The 16,895-nt window shown below is 37.9% G+C and overlaps 1 long non-coding RNA gene across 2 annotated transcripts in view; it reads right to left on the bottom strand.

Annotated features, from left to right (window-relative positions):
• Window positions 1–16,895, bottom strand: part of LOC117673582 (uncharacterized) — a 332,831-nt gene that overhangs the window by 48,567 nt on the left and 267,369 nt on the right. Inside the window, exons 1-3 of one of the 2 annotated variants that reach the window (XR_004593509.3) lie at window positions 14,761–16,735; window positions 13,379–13,516; window positions 1,279–1,435 (exon numbers count right to left, since the gene is read on the bottom strand). This is a non-coding gene — a long non-coding RNA (uncharacterized LOC117673582). Of the gene's footprint in view, window positions 1–1,278; window positions 1,436–13,378; window positions 13,517–14,760; window positions 16,736–16,895 lie in introns of those variants that run through there. The other variant, XR_009621260.2, reaches the window with a different exon arrangement.

Here is a 16,895-nt window from a genome sequence, read left to right as displayed (position 1 = left end):
ATTTGTAGTCCTTTAATTTCTTTGTTATCTCTGATCTTTCTGAGTAGGATTTCCAGCGCCATTATAAGAAGTAGAGGAGACAGGGGGCATCCCTGTCTAACTCCCTTTTGTATCCAAAATATCCGCGCCTTTAATCATCTTAGTTGCTTTTCTTTGCATTTTTTTCAAAGTCTCAACATCTTTTTTGTAATGGAAGGATTTATATTTCTTGCTGATAACTGGTCATTTGCATTCTTTTGGGGAGTCATTGAGGCCACTTAGAGGTTTATCTGTGGCTTCAGGGTCACCTGAATAGTGCAAATGTGAGAACTGCTGAAAGGATTGTGTTGTACACTGGAAATAGATGATAACTTATCCCTTCCCCTCTGTTGAGAGAGGACTGTTCAATTTTGACATGGATGGTCTTTTCAAACCAGCAGTCCTCTCTGTCCAAAATGTAAACTTTGCTGTTTTCAAAAAGAAAAGAACAATAAACAAAACAATGTTGTCATTCCATACATTACAGAAATATCTGAAACGCTCAGGAGGATCTTCAGCCAACCCAACATACATGCACACTTTAAACCCAAGAATATATTAAGGCAGAAGCTTGTCCACCCCAAAGATAAAACGCCCAGACACAACTGAGCAACGTGGTATATGCGGTACAATGCAGTGAGACATGTGCAAATCTGTACATTGGGGAAACAAAAGAACCGCTTCATAAATGCATGGCACAACATAGGAGAACATACCTATCAGGACAAGATTCAGTAGTCCATCCACATTTAAAAGACAAAGGCCACTCTTTTGAATGCAACGTAGGGAATGACAACATTGCTTTGTTTATTGTTCTCTGCTTTTTGAAGACAGCAAAGTTCATCTGGTATTAATTAAAATAATCATGATTATTATTGCCCTTAATTTTCACATTAAAATTGTCAGCAACTTTTGGAGAGTCTCTGAGGCCTAGGGTGGATAGGAGATAAAGACAACCTTGGAGCATCAACTTCTACATCCCTTTTTGTCTATGGAAAAAAGTATCTGTGTGGGGGGAAAAAGAGGTGGAAAATACATATGGGAATATCACTACCTTAGCACCATCATTCTGTTCATGTGAACGTTCTCTTCGACGGCTAGATAAATGAATCAAGGCACTTCCAAATTATACAATGAGATTTTGGGCTATCAGGCATCATGTGCAGAAAAAAAAGAGGGCAAAAAGCTGAAACTCAATCATCAGGGCTATATTTAGGGCTGATAAAAGTAATTTGCAGGGGGGATGCTTGTAGTACCAACCTTTTTCAAAATGCTTTCCAGTACTTGGCTTATATTTTTGCCACGTTATTTCATTCTTAATGTTTGATTGAAATCAGCAGCAGCTCTCCTCCTTCAGTTTTGCAGGCGGGAAAAATCACACATCAAAATACTATTGAAGTCTTCTGAAGGATTTAAACTAAAGAACGGAAAAGAAACAAGCAGAAAACTCTGTCACTAAATCAGAGAAAAACTTTAGAGATCTGAATGGGAGATCAAATAAACCCTGCAGCTGCTAACTGATTACAGCAGCTATCCAGAAGGCAGAGTATCACTACAGTCAGAAGGTGGCCCTAGTGCTTTACATTTACTCCTTTGCAGAGTATGATGCAGAACGCTGTCAACCAAATTTCTCTAGACCTTCCCAGGGTTCAGGAAGAGGGGAACCCATAATATTGTATATCAGTACATGCTCCTGCATTTCATTTATAAATGGAGTGATTTCAGCCTGCCCAAATAAGGTGCCTTAGGGTTATAACTCTTATTCTGGGCATTTGTCACAATCAAGAAGTGCTAAGCATCCACTTAGACAAGAGACCTATGTGGATCATTCAGACCCTTCTCATTTTTATCCCTCTTCAGCTTATTTCTACCAACCTTTTATTTCTATATCTCTTTTTCTCCACACACACAAACATACACACAAGTAGTACATAAAACAGAGAGTCATGCTGATAATTGCTGGAGAGAAAAATGCAACCCCCCCCAAACAAAAACAAAAACAAAAACAAAAACCCTACAGTCAGACAAGCCATATACAAAGCTTTTCCAGGTCACAGATGATTTTACTCTCCACCATAATACATAAATAGATATAGCCATACTGGCATTTTCACAATAATGTAATAAATTTCACTGGCCAACAAATACATCTGACATGCAAAGAAGCAACTAAATTCTTCTCTGAATAGTAGCTACTGTATTTTATTTATTTATTTGTTTGTTTGTTTGTTTATATTTATATACCACCCTTCTCCCAAAGGACTCGGGGCGGTGAACAGCCAACAGATAAAACACAAGAAATACAAAATTTAAAAACAATATTAAAATCCAATTAAATTAATTTGGCCCACAATTAAAACACCCCTATATTAAGACCGATAATTAACAATTTAAGAATTAAAACCATTTAAAAGAGTTAGTATGATAATCATGTGCTGGCTTTCTATTATCCTTATAGGCATTGAGGACTAATAATCTTTAATAGGAGCTTCTGGCTCATACTAATGTGATTTTTTAAAAAAATCTTGTTGACAAGTATGAATCTTCTAGTAAAATATACATTATTTACCCCAAACCAAAGAATCTAAGCTAAGTCGAAGAGAGAAATTGAACCCAATATACTCCATACCTATTCTGTGAAACAAATAGTTCACCCCTCCCCCAGTCCTGTCATTTTTGGAATTAGAAAAATTAAAACAAAGCCAAAACTTTGCTCATGTATTTTCATTCTGGCATAAAGTAAGTGGATATTTGGGCTGGTGGAGAAAAACTCTACATTCAGCAGACAATTTTTGCTGCCAATGTTTTGTGCCCAGAATGAGTAAAAGAAGCAAACAATTTCTCTTTTGCTGCTTGTGGCAAAAGTTGACAATTCTTTCACCTGCATTTACTTTATATAATATAAATCAAGGATTTTCTCATTAATGTTAGTGGCCATATTTTACATGTAACAGTTATATAATATTTTGCAAGATACTGTTCAAAATATAATTGCAGCACCTGAAATGTTTATGAATTATTATTTTAAGATTGTATATTTTTTTGGCCTAATCTTATATTCAGAAGTAAGAGCTGGGCATGCATTTGAAATGTTTGAAAAATTGAGGCCCATTTGGTTTAGCTTTCTTTTATTCAAAGAAGTAATAAGAAGGAGAGAAAGAAGGAGGCATTGAATTACTAAAGGAAGCATTTTAATAATGACATACAATTAAATATCAGAATAAAAATAACTCACAGTTATAACCAATGTTTTGAAAAACTGCACTTTCAAGACATTTAACAATGTTCTACTACAGTTTCTGAGACTGTATTACAGCATTTTCGACCTGTCCCCTAATATGGCAAGATTATTTGGATTTAAGTCTCAATGGGAAATCATGCCATCAGCTTCACAATCCAAAAATCAATGTGTGGATCTTATGTTTTAAGTGCAACTGAAACAGAATGTCCTAAATATCCAATTGCTTGCCAGTGCTGGTGTTTAAAAGAGAGCACTGCTCAAGAAAAACAAAATCAGTGTGGTTCCACATAATTCACAATTTCATATATTACTAAGGCAACATGGGATTTCACTACAAAGGAGTAATTTTTCAGCAGCTTCAGCAATATTATAAAGAAGAATAGCAAGGAAAAAGAACATTATGCATTTTGTTTTGTCCTGTCCTTCAGAACATTTCTGAGGATTTGGTCCAATAGAAAATGGCAATTACTCCAATAGTGATGATAAAAGTAGACCTGCTCAGAAAAAAACATCTTATAGACACATCTGAAAAAGGCTCATGGTGGCATAGGCAAACTCAATTGAATTATAAGGAATGAGAAGATAAGACAAATCTGGTCATTGGAACTGAATTCCAATCCAAAGGAACTGTCTCTGTATTTGGTGGATGAAGAGGAAATGAAAAGAAAGTTATCAAGAACTGCAATTAATCCTTCAGGATCCTCCCTCCCTCCTACTCATTTATCAAACCCTGCTCTCCCTCCTCTTGCCTTTTTCCTCTCAATGTCTTTTGACCATGTTAAGGCCAATGGCCCTTATTGATTTTACATGGCTTTCAATTTAAAGTGAGGCATCTTGAGTTAGTAAGGCTATTGAAAAGGAATTTGATATTCTGTTCAGTGCCTAACTTGCCACTGAATGAAAAGCAGATAGTGATAAATTACTTTATTCTATAATATAATATGCAAATGAATTCGAAAATCCTAAAGGAACACATCAGTGCTTAACACTAACCTTCTGAATGGGGTCCTGCTAAGTGAAATTTATGCATCTGAGACAGTTAGAAAATAACTTGCTCAAAACAATCATGTGTCTTTCTGTTATAATAGCATCTTCATGTATAATGATACATAAATAGTGCCTAATGACACAGAAATTTTGAAGTGTCCACTACAGCAAAACACTGAAGAGCATTCCACATTGTTAGGATTAATTAGCTTCCAATTAGCAAATAGGCTTAATTCTAAGAACTATTTCTAAGACTTGGCCAAATCTAATTATCTGGTGCCTATCATGTTTTCAACTCTAGGTTCCATCACAAAATCTAAAGCTGAAGATATAAAACCCTCTTTCTTAGATTTTCCATCTCTGGCAAGTAAGGATTGCAATGATATACCAATATCAATGTTATGGATTAGTTCGCCTAGATATGTGGAGAAATGTAATCTACTTCTCAAGTGGTATAACATTCAAAGGGATAATTTTTAATTTATTGGTATTTATTGTTCTCATTTAAGCAGTGATTATAATAATGTAATAAATTTTGATTCATTTTAATTTCTGCATACATTTTACTTGATATATATGATTAATGAATAAAATATATTTCCTGATCCTAACTCAGCCTAAACCCTGCTGATAATTCATTGTCTTTTGATTTTTCTTGTATCTTATTGTTTTACTGCCTTTACTGACCTTGGCTAAACTAAGCACAGCTGGCACCAACCTGTGGTGAACTTTAGGGGCCATTCAAGAAGAAGATTATAGCAAATTAATTATTTAGTATGGCCAATCAAATTATGTGGATGAAGAAAGTAAGCTCTACTTCAAAACATTTTTAATTATTTATTTTTACTTTTTCCTCAGGGTACATATGTTGAAGCAAATATATTGTAGCACCTTTAGATGCTGATATACAGCAGATCAGTCTGATTCATGGTTGAATAATATTTTGGGGACTGAAGGCTATATCTCTGAGGGAGATGGACAGTTAAGGAATATGAAATATAAGTAAGTAAATAAATAAATTGTTCTGTAAGTATAATGTGAAGGCTGTGCAGAAAAAATAAAGCAAGGAGAAAACTATGAAACTTAGTTCTCACATGCAGAGGAAGACAACTTGTTATCAAATCTGACCTTTACCAAAATAAGAAACAGATGGAAACTAGGCCTGGAAAAGGGAATGGTCTGGTCCACTGCATAGTGTGAGAGATTTTAGTAGATTTTCAAAAGTAACTATCTGCTGCTCAGCTTCTTAAGGATACACTGGAAATTGCCATTATACCAGATAGAATTTGTGTCAGATCTACCAATGTAAGATTTGATGCAGGAAAGAGGAGAAATTGAAACTACTGGTCTGTTATCTGCTTGTATTCCACTATACTAAAGAACCTTGTTTCTACCATTGTGGAAACAAAACATTTAAAAAATGTTTACAGGCATATTGTTAATATATGTCTCATCTACATAGATTACTTCTGAGTTATACCTGTATTATGAATACACCAGCTCAGAACAACTAGTCTAAACTGCCATGCATATCATAAGCTGGGCTCCCTTTGCTAGAACACAATAATGACGTACCATTATCTAGTACTTTTTTAGTTTTGGTTCAGCAAAAAAAATATCATTCTCTTTTAAGGCAATACATTTATTGAGCAGTCCTGTATGCTTAAAAAAAACATTAAGCAAATAAGAACAAATTGTGAACTTTAAGAAATAAAATGTGAACATAGCACAGCCTCAAACTCATTTCCTATAATCAGACTAAGATAAATGGAATTAAATGCTTTGTTTTACTGAAGTCTGATTTCTAAAAAAAATATTACAATATTCATAAATTGGTCACCCAACTCTTTCTACAGAAAATTTTTTGAAAATTGTATAATAATATGTATGATAATTCATGCCTAGCAATAAAAGCTGCAGTTGATAATATGGAGAGAATTTGAAGGTTTGGCTGGGATCTACTATGGTATTTTCCACATTAAATGTATCCAGCACACATCCCTTTGCCAAATACATTTCGAATGTTTATTTCTTATAATTTACAGGAATTACTTAAATATAAATAATAATTTATTTCCTCCTTTCAAATAATCTCAACTGAAGCATAGAATTAAGTGTTGCTTTAATCCCATGACTTTATTTTTACCATCTCCATTTTCCCAACATTGCTGTTTTTGGCACTCAGCCTTTTCATCTTTTCACTAATCACAGAGCAGCACACAAACAAAGCTTATCAATAATATTTATAAAAGCCTTCTGCCAAAAAGAATAAGAAAAGAGAAAGACAAAAAAAGAACTATAGAGCCCCAAACTGTCACTAATCTCTCTTTGAAATAAAGTAACAAAATTAACCACTCTCATTTATCATAAAATTCATGATAAACCTGTAGTAATATTTTGTGATTTCTTAGAACACTATAATAGGCAAAAGTTAATGCCAAGATCTTGGACTTGTCTGTTTAATTCAAAGGACTTTTTTAAGGTATGGCTCCCATCTCTGAAATGTACTTCTTGGCCAAAATACGTTGGTTTTCTTTCTATTTCTCGCTTCTCCTTTCTCCTTTAATGCTGTTCTCTGATAATGAGCTGGGAAAAGTAAACATCCCAGGGTAAAGATGGAGGCATGACAGGGTCCACATATGAACTTGTTGCTTTGGGAGCAATGGAGGAAATCCACATCATTTTGTAGAATAGTTGAGTTTAAATGAAGGATGGGGATTCTTTTCTCTCTGCTCTATAGAATGATGTGAACTAATCAGCAGGCAGTGCCCTGTCATAGAGCTAATTCCACCGCTTGCTAAAAGAATTGTAGATTAATGGATAAAGAAGGTCTGTGGTAGGGTCACACTGATATGGATTCAATGTGTACGGCAGCTTGTCAGATGCCTGCTTGGATTAAATCTAACCTTTCTTGTTGAAGGTTGCCATTTACTCTATTCTTAGTGCCTGAATTTATTTTCCTCCCAGAATTTCCACATTAGAAAAAAGAGGTGAACTTAGCATCTATTTAATTTTCAGAGCAAATTTAGGGAACCAATTTCATTACCAGGAAGAAAACTGGAGGTATTAAAGACAGCAAAACATGGAGATCCCCTGAAGGGACTCTATACCTGTTTCATTGTAATGTTCAGGTGCTTTTTTATTTTTTTGCAAAGAAAAGGCTAGGTTACTTATGTACTATTATTTTATTTTGAGAAAACTTTCAACAAAAGAATCTTCATCCTTTTATGAATCAGTACAGATCACTTTTTTCTTTTAAGATATTTTAAAATTAATAATGTAGAACATGAAATTCTGAAAAATTGACTTATATCCAGGAAAATTACTTCCTGCTGTCATTTAAATTATGACTGCCCTCTATAAAAGTGTCTTTAGGTGTATTAATTGAATTCCACACTATTTTCCAATAATAATCTGTAAAGTTCATCTGTCCATTCCTCATAGGATACCTACTGTGTACGAGTGAAGAACGTATCTATTTCAGTAGCTTAATTTATTTTCATGATTCACTGATAATGACTGTCATGCAGGTTGTACATCAGAATTAACCTTCATTTCACTGAGGTATATTACGATGACAGTCCACGACACATTTCACCTACACAAAGGGCATTTTCTTCCCTTTTTATAATCATCTTCAGCAGCTGAAGATTGTTAGATAGCCGATTAATTTTCATAGGAAATCAAGTGCGGACTCCCAAAGCAGAGCCAGTGTGCATTCTCTTGCTAAGTGAGTGACTTCGCTAGTAATTATGTATGTTTTTAATTGCATTTTTGCAAAAACTTTCAAGGCTACATTTTTGCCTACAATGTCATTCTGAGATCTCCATCCTGGCCCCAAAGAAGAAAAGGAAGCACTAAAGCAAATCTATCAGGGTTATCAGAATTGTAGCATTTAATTTCTCAATAAACCATTAAATGACAGATATAAATTCCTCTATTTGCTGTGGTTTTAGAGAGGTGAGTTAATTGGGGACCAGGCATCATTCTGTGATTGACATCTTTTAGACTATTTTTTTTTCAAGCAGCTTTTGAAATCTCAGGCACGTCATAGGCTAGACCATTAAAAAGAAGGAAAATGAATCCATGTTAATTATGGACACATTTTACTCATTTAAGGCAGATGTACCTTTAAAAAGACAATTTTATGTGTGTTTACTCAGAAATAATCCCTGCTTATGAATGAAGATTAGCCTCAGGTAGATAAATGTAAGACTGCAGCTATAAAATGTAACAATTCTTAAGTAAATGATTGCAGAACCAGGTAAGAGAGCCGTTAGATGACATCTAGGTATTTTATATATAGGACAAATGGGAATTGAGTAAAATTATTTTAACTGAAAAAAACATTTCAGAGAAAGATTAAATAAACCCCTCTCTCAGCAGTATGTCCAACATTTCTCAGATAAAAGCTTGACTTTTTCTATTAATGGCTTTGTTTACTATGCTTCAATAAGAGAAGTATTGATCTCTGGTTTAGACTGAAAACAGGAAGTAAACTAAACAGTAAAGTAAGGTATAAAGGAAGAAGTACATCACATGGTTCAAGTGAAGAAGAGCTAAGGAGCTAAGGGAAAAAATAGAAATGGAAGAAAGAAATCAAGCCTGATAGCAAACTCTTTTTTTTGCTTCAAAGGAGGGGGACTTATTCCTCCTATGTCAGGGGTGTCAAACTTGTGGCCTATGGGCTAGTTGCATTACACACTGCCCACGCCCATCCCTGTTTTAGCAAATGGGGGAAACATCACAATATGTCATGTGACAACAATGTGGTGATACAAGTTTGATACCCCTGTCCTATGTTAAAGAGGTTTTGTTGTGGGGTGGAAATAAAACACTAGTTGAAGTATTTTTTGCAACTTAGGTTGGTTTACATATGAAAAAAGAAACCATCCTAGAGACAATACAAACCAAGTTTTTCTTTATTTGCCACATCCAGGGCACTCCCAACGCAAGTACTCAGTACTGCTAGACTTAGCTGACAATTATCTCTGTCTTGGCAAAAGCAATAGAGCAGAATTGAAGAATATCTGGAATGCTGGTAAATTCCTTATTAACTTTGGACTTTGAGAGCAGATGACATGAAATATACATCTGAAGTCAGCTCACTCTCTCAGAGTCCCAGAATTAGCCTAGACACAGACTTTGCTGTAAGTTATTGGAGTACCCCTTTTTCATCTAGCTTTAGGAAAGAGTTTTTCAGGGATGGATGCAACATCCTTCCATCCGTGTTATTGGCAGATATGCCAATATTCCCATAGTTCAATGCATTTGCCCTTGTTGTTCCAGGACAATTGAAAGAATTCAACATGTCCTTTTTATTATAACTTTTATAAAGATCTTCTAAAGAAGATTATAATCCCCCTTTTTTTACTAAGCACATCTGGAAGAGTGAGTGATTTTTACACCCTCCTTTAAGACTCAAACTATGTATATAATGGCCAAATGTGTTGTTTTCCTCTTCTGTTCCTTTTATTGTTTGATTTATGTGTTTGAATCTATTTTGTTGATCTCTGACCATAAAGAAAAAAATTGATTTGGTTACAAATACTTTTTTAGGTGGGAAATACAGGAAAGTTATAATATGGATCCTAAAATAGAGGAACAAAAAGCATAACAGAGAAAATACATAGTACTTTCTTACAAATAAAATCAAATCTCAGTCCTCCTGATGTTACATAATTATACAATGATATCAGGGGTGAAATGCTCCCGGTTTGGACTGGCTCGGGCGAATAGGTAGCAGAGATTGGGGCTGGTTTGCCAAACTGGGACCAATGGCTGGCTGGCCACACCCCCAAACTGGTCCATGGCCCGCATTCCTGCCATGCTTGCCTGCCTTCCATGCTGCCTTCCCGGCATCCTGGTGGCCAGCTTGCGAAGGCAGGCAAGCATGGTAGGGCTGCGGGAAAGGAGCTAGCAGCTTACTCCCTTCACCGAAGCCCTGCTATGCTTGCCTGCCTTCCACGCTGCCTTCCCGGTGTCCTGGTGTCCAGCTTGCGAAGGCAGGCAAGCGGAAGCCCACGTGGAAGGCAAGTAAGCATAGCAGGGCTGCGAGGAAGGAGCTAGCAGCTTACTCCCTTCCCCGAAGCCCTGCCATGCCTGCCTGCCTTCCATGTGGGCTTCCGTTTGCCTGCCTTCGCAAGCTGGTCACCCGGATGCTGGGAAGGCAACATGGAAGGCAGGCAAGCATTCCAGGGCTGCGGGGAAGGAGCTAGCAGCTTACTCACCCCCCCCCCCCCAAAGCAGCGGCTTCCCTGCTCAGCCCCAACAAGCTATGCATCCATAGCAATGGGGTTTTTTTGTTTGCTGCAGTGGTGCTTCAGGAGGGCAGGTGGATATATTCATTATAGTTGTCAGCTGCAGACGTCCGCCTGCCCTCCCGAAGCACCACCACGGTTAACAAAACAACCCTATTGCGATGTGCCTCCTCCTGCAGCCAAATGCACCCAGCCATGCGTGCCCTTTCCTCAAATGGGCTGTGTATGGGGTGCTTGGAGAGAAAGTGAGCAAGGGAGCTCTCCAACCTCTGTTTTTGTGTGTGTGTGTGAGGGAGGGAGGGAGCGATCTGAAGTCAAGGCACCCAAACTTCTGCAACGGCGGGGGAGGCTTCTGAATAGCCCTGAGTCAGCCAGCTCCACCTGACCTACTCCCTGAGTCTCACCATTCTCCTCTCACACACACACCCCACTCAAGCAGGGCCTCTCATTTTTTCCACAGTGTGGCATACACCTGCTACCTCTGCTTGTCTGCTTGCAAGCAATGATCTTCTGTGCTTGTCTCGGGATGCTGGTGCAGGCACCATGGATGCATAGCTTGTTGGGGCTGAGCAGGGAAGCTGCTGCTTGAGTGGGGTGGGGGTGGGAGTGATGAGAACAGCGAGACTCAGGGAGTAGGTCAGGTGGAGCTGGCTGACTCGGGGCTACTCAGAAGCTGTCCCTGCCGCTGCCAGACGTTTGGGTGCTTTGGCTTCAGATCCCTCCCTCCCTCCCTCCCTCCCTCCCTCCCTCCCTCCCTCCCTTACACACACACACACACACACACACACACAAAACCAGAGGCTGGAGAGCTCTCTTATTTGCTCTCTCTCCAAGCGCCTCATGCCCAGCTCATTTGAGGAAAGGGCACGCACGGCTGGGCACGTTTAGCTGCAGGAGGAGGCCCGGGTGGAAGGCGGCTTTTTCTGCAGCATCTCCCTTTGGATCACCCTGCAAGGGGGAGGCTCTGCCTTTGCAGAAATGGGGTGGGCTGTTTGTATGGAGAATTGGAGGGAGGGAATATGCAGCCCTCCGGGATGAAGAGCAGGGCAAGAGAAGTCTCCGAGGTTTGCTTGGGCAGTCAAGCCAGAGGGAAACTCAAAGCGTTGGGGGCTTAAGAAAGGCAGAATGTGCTTTTGTGCAGCTCCTGGCTTCTGTGACATTCTGTGAAAGACAGAATGTGCTTCTGTGTCAGAATGTGGAGCTCCTGGCTCTAACAGTGAGTGGTGTGAGTGACGTCAAATTGGCTATGCCCACCCAGTCACATGACCACCGAGCCATGCCCACAGAACCAGTAGCAAAACATTTTATTTCATCCCTGAACTATATGGCTACCTGGATGTTGGAAAACCATTTAATGTCCATCTAACAATAGCAATAGAAGTAGCACTTAGACTTGTATACCGCTTCACAGTGCTTTACAGCTCTCTCTAAGCGGTTTACAGAGTCAGCATATTGTCTCCAACAATCTGGGTCCTCATTTTACCAACCTCGGAAGGATGGAAGGCTGAGTCAACCTTAAGCCTGGTGAGATTCAATCTGCCAAACTGCTGGCAGCCAGTGATCAGCAGAAGTAGCCTGCAGTATTGCACTCTAACCACTGTGCCACTGCGGCTCATCTACCTTGAAATAAAAAAAAATCCCCTAAAGGAATGGCGATATACTGTATGTTGCATTCAGAATAATGTACAGTTTGATCATATACATGGAATAAAGATGGGGTGGATATCTCCTTTTATTAAATAGTAAGTCTAACATTCATGCATTTATATACAGCAGTTACTGGACTGCAATTACTTTAGCTGATCAGAGATATTACCTAGGAGCCTAAAAGCAAAAGCACCATGGATTAATTAATATACTGTATGTTGATGAAATCCTGCTAGTGTGCTGTCATGATGCTCTACTCCTGCCAGTTGGGGTTGTGATTGTGACTTATGTCTGTGGAGATTCTCAGCAACCCCAGTCATGGTTGTCCCAAAGCTTTTTCAAAAGGCAGAATTGTCAGAACTGAAAAAGCTTCTTGGATGAGAAGCAAAACGTCTTCAAACAAAAAACAAAGAAAATCTACTTGCCTTTTGAAAAAAGGCACCTTTGGGATGATTGTGATTTATCCTTCTGCCATTGCATTTTATCCTTCAAAGAGGAAATATTGCTTGAGCCCAGGGAATGTTATTTCTGAAATGGCGAAGTATTACTCTCTTCTGTTTCATGAGATGGTGTGCACCCTCTGTTTCCTGCATCAGTCCATTTTTCATTATCTAGACTCCAGTTGTAGCAACTTGCTAGCATAGTTAGTAAAAAATTCTAAAATGCAGAATTCCTAGTTGGCTAACATTGCAAATCACAGGAAAGCAAAAACAGTTTGGTATCATAATGACTGGGAAACTTCTGAGGGTTTTCAATTCATTTGCTCACATTTTTCAACAACTAACATCTCTGCTACACAGCTTCCTACAAAAGTGCTCCTGGGAGTTTTTGCAAAACAGTAGAAAATGTTCACAAATATGCATGTAGAAATACACAGAGCTTAGGAAAATGCAATGCTAGCCCTTTCTTTCTTTCTTTCTTTCTTTCTTTCTTTCTTTCTTTCTTTCTTTCTTTCTTTCTTTTCTTTTCTTTTCTTTTCTTTTCTTTTCTTTTCTTTTCTTTTCTTTTCTTTGAATCAGGTAAATCAAAGAAGTGATTCTGTTATGACCCAGGTGGTCAAGGCAAGGCAGGTCTCTAGAGAGTTTCTCAACAAACGTTCCAGCCAATGGCCCTCCAACAACTGGTAAGGCTCTACCCCCATGTTACCCTAAAGGCAGCCATCCTCAGTCTCCCAAACATAGCCCTAGTAGTACAAAGAAAACCCAAAGAGTAGGAGCACACTCACAGGGCAAGGTCCAGGGTTCCAAGTCCAATCCACAAGGTAGAGTCCAGACACAAGACAAGGGCTGTCCTCAAGGCAAGAAACAAGATCCCAGGCAAGAAGCAGTTCCAAAGGCACAGTAAAGTCAAGGCCAAACACAATCTACAAAAGAAGAGCTAGGTTCAAAACAAAAGGTGAAGAACAATTTTCCAAGTGAGGCAAGGCAAACAGCAACAGGCATGAGTCAAAGCCAGGGGAGTGTAAACCAAGCAAATCCTGACAAAGACTAACTCCCTATGGCTTCTCCTTCAGTTACTCCCTTCTAGATGTTCCTTGTGAGGAGGGGTGGGGTGACCTCCTCCTGAGTAGCCTTGCAGCCCTTCTCTGGGCTTGCCTATGCTCCATTCTTCTTGCCCTTGGATCAATGGAGTAGATAGCTGTTCTTCATTGGAGATCGGCTGCCTATCAGCACCACTGCTGGTTAGCAGCTGATCCTCTCCTGTGTCTGTGCAGGCAGACAGCTGTCCATCTGGTAGACATCCCTTAATGACTGAGGGGCTGGGACAGTATCATTCTCAGGCCCTGATGTGCCTTTCCTGTCAGAAGGTCCCAGATCCAACTCCTCCTCCAAACTGGGCTCTGTGGAGGTCATGACAGATTCTTTGTTTAGGCATGGATCTGGTGGAACCTACGAGCACCGTGATAAGACAGTTAATGACCAGAATGAAATAATAAACAAGCAGCAATCAGGTAAACATCTCTCTCTGCTCAATATTGGCCAGAAAGAGCAAACATGTATTAAGTAATTAATGATTCACATTGAATTTTAAACTTATAACTATGTTTGTACCATAATCTATGACTAGTCAGAACCTCCTGGATCAATCTCAGTTCTGCTTTCAATTGGGTCATCTCCAGACTTGGGAGATGAAAAAAGATCAGTCCATGGATACATGCATGCATCTATATATTCTTCTTTTAAGAATGCTTTTGCCAAAGGTTTTATTGTAATTTCAGATATATTAGGTTGTACAATGATAAAAATTGTATTTCCTGCCACTTTTCCTAATGCCAAACTATAGATTTAAAATACAATAAAATACTAGTTGCACAGTACTAGTATGATACCTTCTAATCACTGAATTCTGTAATACAAATAGTGCAATAACACATACAGCTTTGATTCATCAGCACTAGATGAGTTACAACCTCAAAATGGTATGCAATTTGTTTTTGTTATTTATCACATCCATATGTTGACCAATCTTCTAAATTCATGGCAGCTTACAATATATTAAGCATGATGTATACATTCTAGTGTATAAACTGATTGATTTAGCAGATAAAATTTTAAATGATTAGAGACATAATCATGAAAAGCATGATTGAAAAGCAGCAGCCTGTACCTCCATCAGAAGCTTACACGATCCTGTACAGCATCCTTTGTAAGTTTCATGTTCTTAAATCCATATACTGTATGCACACTTGGAAACCATAAACCAATTGTCATAACTATTGTCTGACAATTTGTAAGCAAATGGTACAATAGGGCTTCTGCTGTGTAAAAAAAAAAGAAAAAAGATTGGCTGACCAACTACTCAGGGCACATTCTATATTTGCTCGCCAGGAACCTATAGCGGAAAAAGACAGTCTAGATATTTAAGATTTTAACTTCATCTATTAAGTGGACCAAACATTAACCATGTGTAGATTTGAATCCTTCTCGCAAAAGCCATTGTCTTCATTTCATGATGATTTCATGATGATTTGAACAGTAGGAGATAAGGATTTTTAGGACTCTTTTCAGCCCCATTAAATATATGGGAAGGAAAAAATTATCAAATCATCTGCATTAAAGATTAGTCCCCTCCTTGACAGCTTTCAGAAAATAATCAGAACTGAATTGTACTATAATGAACAGTTAAGAGTGCAAATGTTGGGGAAAGAGATGAAAGGTAAACCAAGATAATGGAAATTAAGAGAAGATTAATGAGAAAAGTTAGTAAATGAGCATATCTAATAATTAGCAAATTGATTTTTTTTATTGCTGGAATAATATTGCTTTTTCTATATTGTATAATATTCTTAGTTCATCAAGTTAGAAAGACAAAATTGTTATAAACTCATTATAAAGGGCTGAGTGGGAGGAACATTCTTGTGTTAATCCCATAACAATATACGTGTGAGATTTGATTATGATTAATTTTCATGGACATTTCATTAATAGTTATATAGTTAGTTGATCTGAAAAAAAAATATGGTCCTAATGGAAAATGTGATACTCTGCTTTGATTAAATACATGGACTGCCCAAATGTACCATAAAATTAGATTTTATCAATTACTGGTTTCAAAGGGTATATATTAATGATAATTCCAGATATTTTAATGTAAGGCTAGGTTAGCACTATTAATTTGGCTCTCCCAGGTCTGTTTCTTAACACTTCAAGCATCTATGGTATTCTCAACATTTAGAGCAATATTATTCTTTCTCCTGATTATTGATTTTAGAAAATATTGCAAAATAATATTCTTAACATATTCTTTAAAAAGAATATTATTTTCCTAAATGAAAAAGTTAGAAGGAAACCACCACCATTTTACCTATTTAGTTAGGAGTGCATACCATTATAACTACTTATACATTTTGGGCTTGGCATTCTGTTGGAAGTTGAATTCCAAGCTTGTCCATCCAGTTAGGAAACAAGCGGCAGAAATGTCGCCTTAGCAGAAGTAAAAGAGATCGAAACCAATTGCTAGAAAGGAGGTCTGCTTTATTCAGAAGCGAAGTGACTCAGCATCAGTTCTGGGACAGCTGACAACTGGTGAGTAGATGGATTTTTATGTTTTCCTGGTTTTGTAATTGAAATGTCCAGATTTGTTGTGCAATGGACTAGTATGTGACCTTTTTAATATTTTAATTGTGGTGGGCTAGCCCCTATTGAGATTGAGGGGTCATATCCTGCCCTCTAGGTTAAGTGGGGAAATGTAGATTAATTTAATTTACATTCCCCCACTGGCATTTTAATTCCTTTAGCCTTTGGCTTCTTGCAAAACCTGTGGCTGGCAATCATTCTGTTTATGAATAGGAGCACTGCAATATTTTCTTCCTCTGAATGGAGATGTTCCAGATGCTTGGTATCTGCTTTCAATAAGCGCTTCACTTTTGTGAATGAGATACAAAAGTATCCCATTCATGGATACCGAACTTGTTGCAAAAACCACTCAGGGCGGTTTTCCTAGTCAGTGAGGGAGTGCAGTTTGATTTTCTCATTGTAGAAAGTTTTTTCTATTTTGGGGGGTAGTTTTCTTTCTTATCTGATTTTCGGGGGGGGGACTCCCTACAATCCCCTGTTCTGTGCTAATATTTGTGGAAAATATTCAGCACAATCATATTTAATTGGGGTAAAGTTGCTACTTTTTGTCTATTTTGTACATCATTAGTGATACCTGCTTGGTGTCTCTTTTTAGTGAAGTGCTAGATTCCTTACTTTTTCTGCTAGCAGTTCACATAGTTTACATTTAATACATGTATAATTTGG

Source organism: Pantherophis guttatus, chromosome 7 (assembly GCF_059756535.1).
Source record: "Pantherophis guttatus breed Tessera chromosome 7, ASM5975653v1, whole genome shotgun sequence".
NCBI lineage: Eukaryota > Metazoa > Chordata > Lepidosauria > Squamata > Colubridae > Pantherophis > Pantherophis guttatus.
The sequence above is the reverse complement of the archived record's forward strand: the minus strand, read 5'-3'. Positions and strand labels throughout refer to the sequence as shown.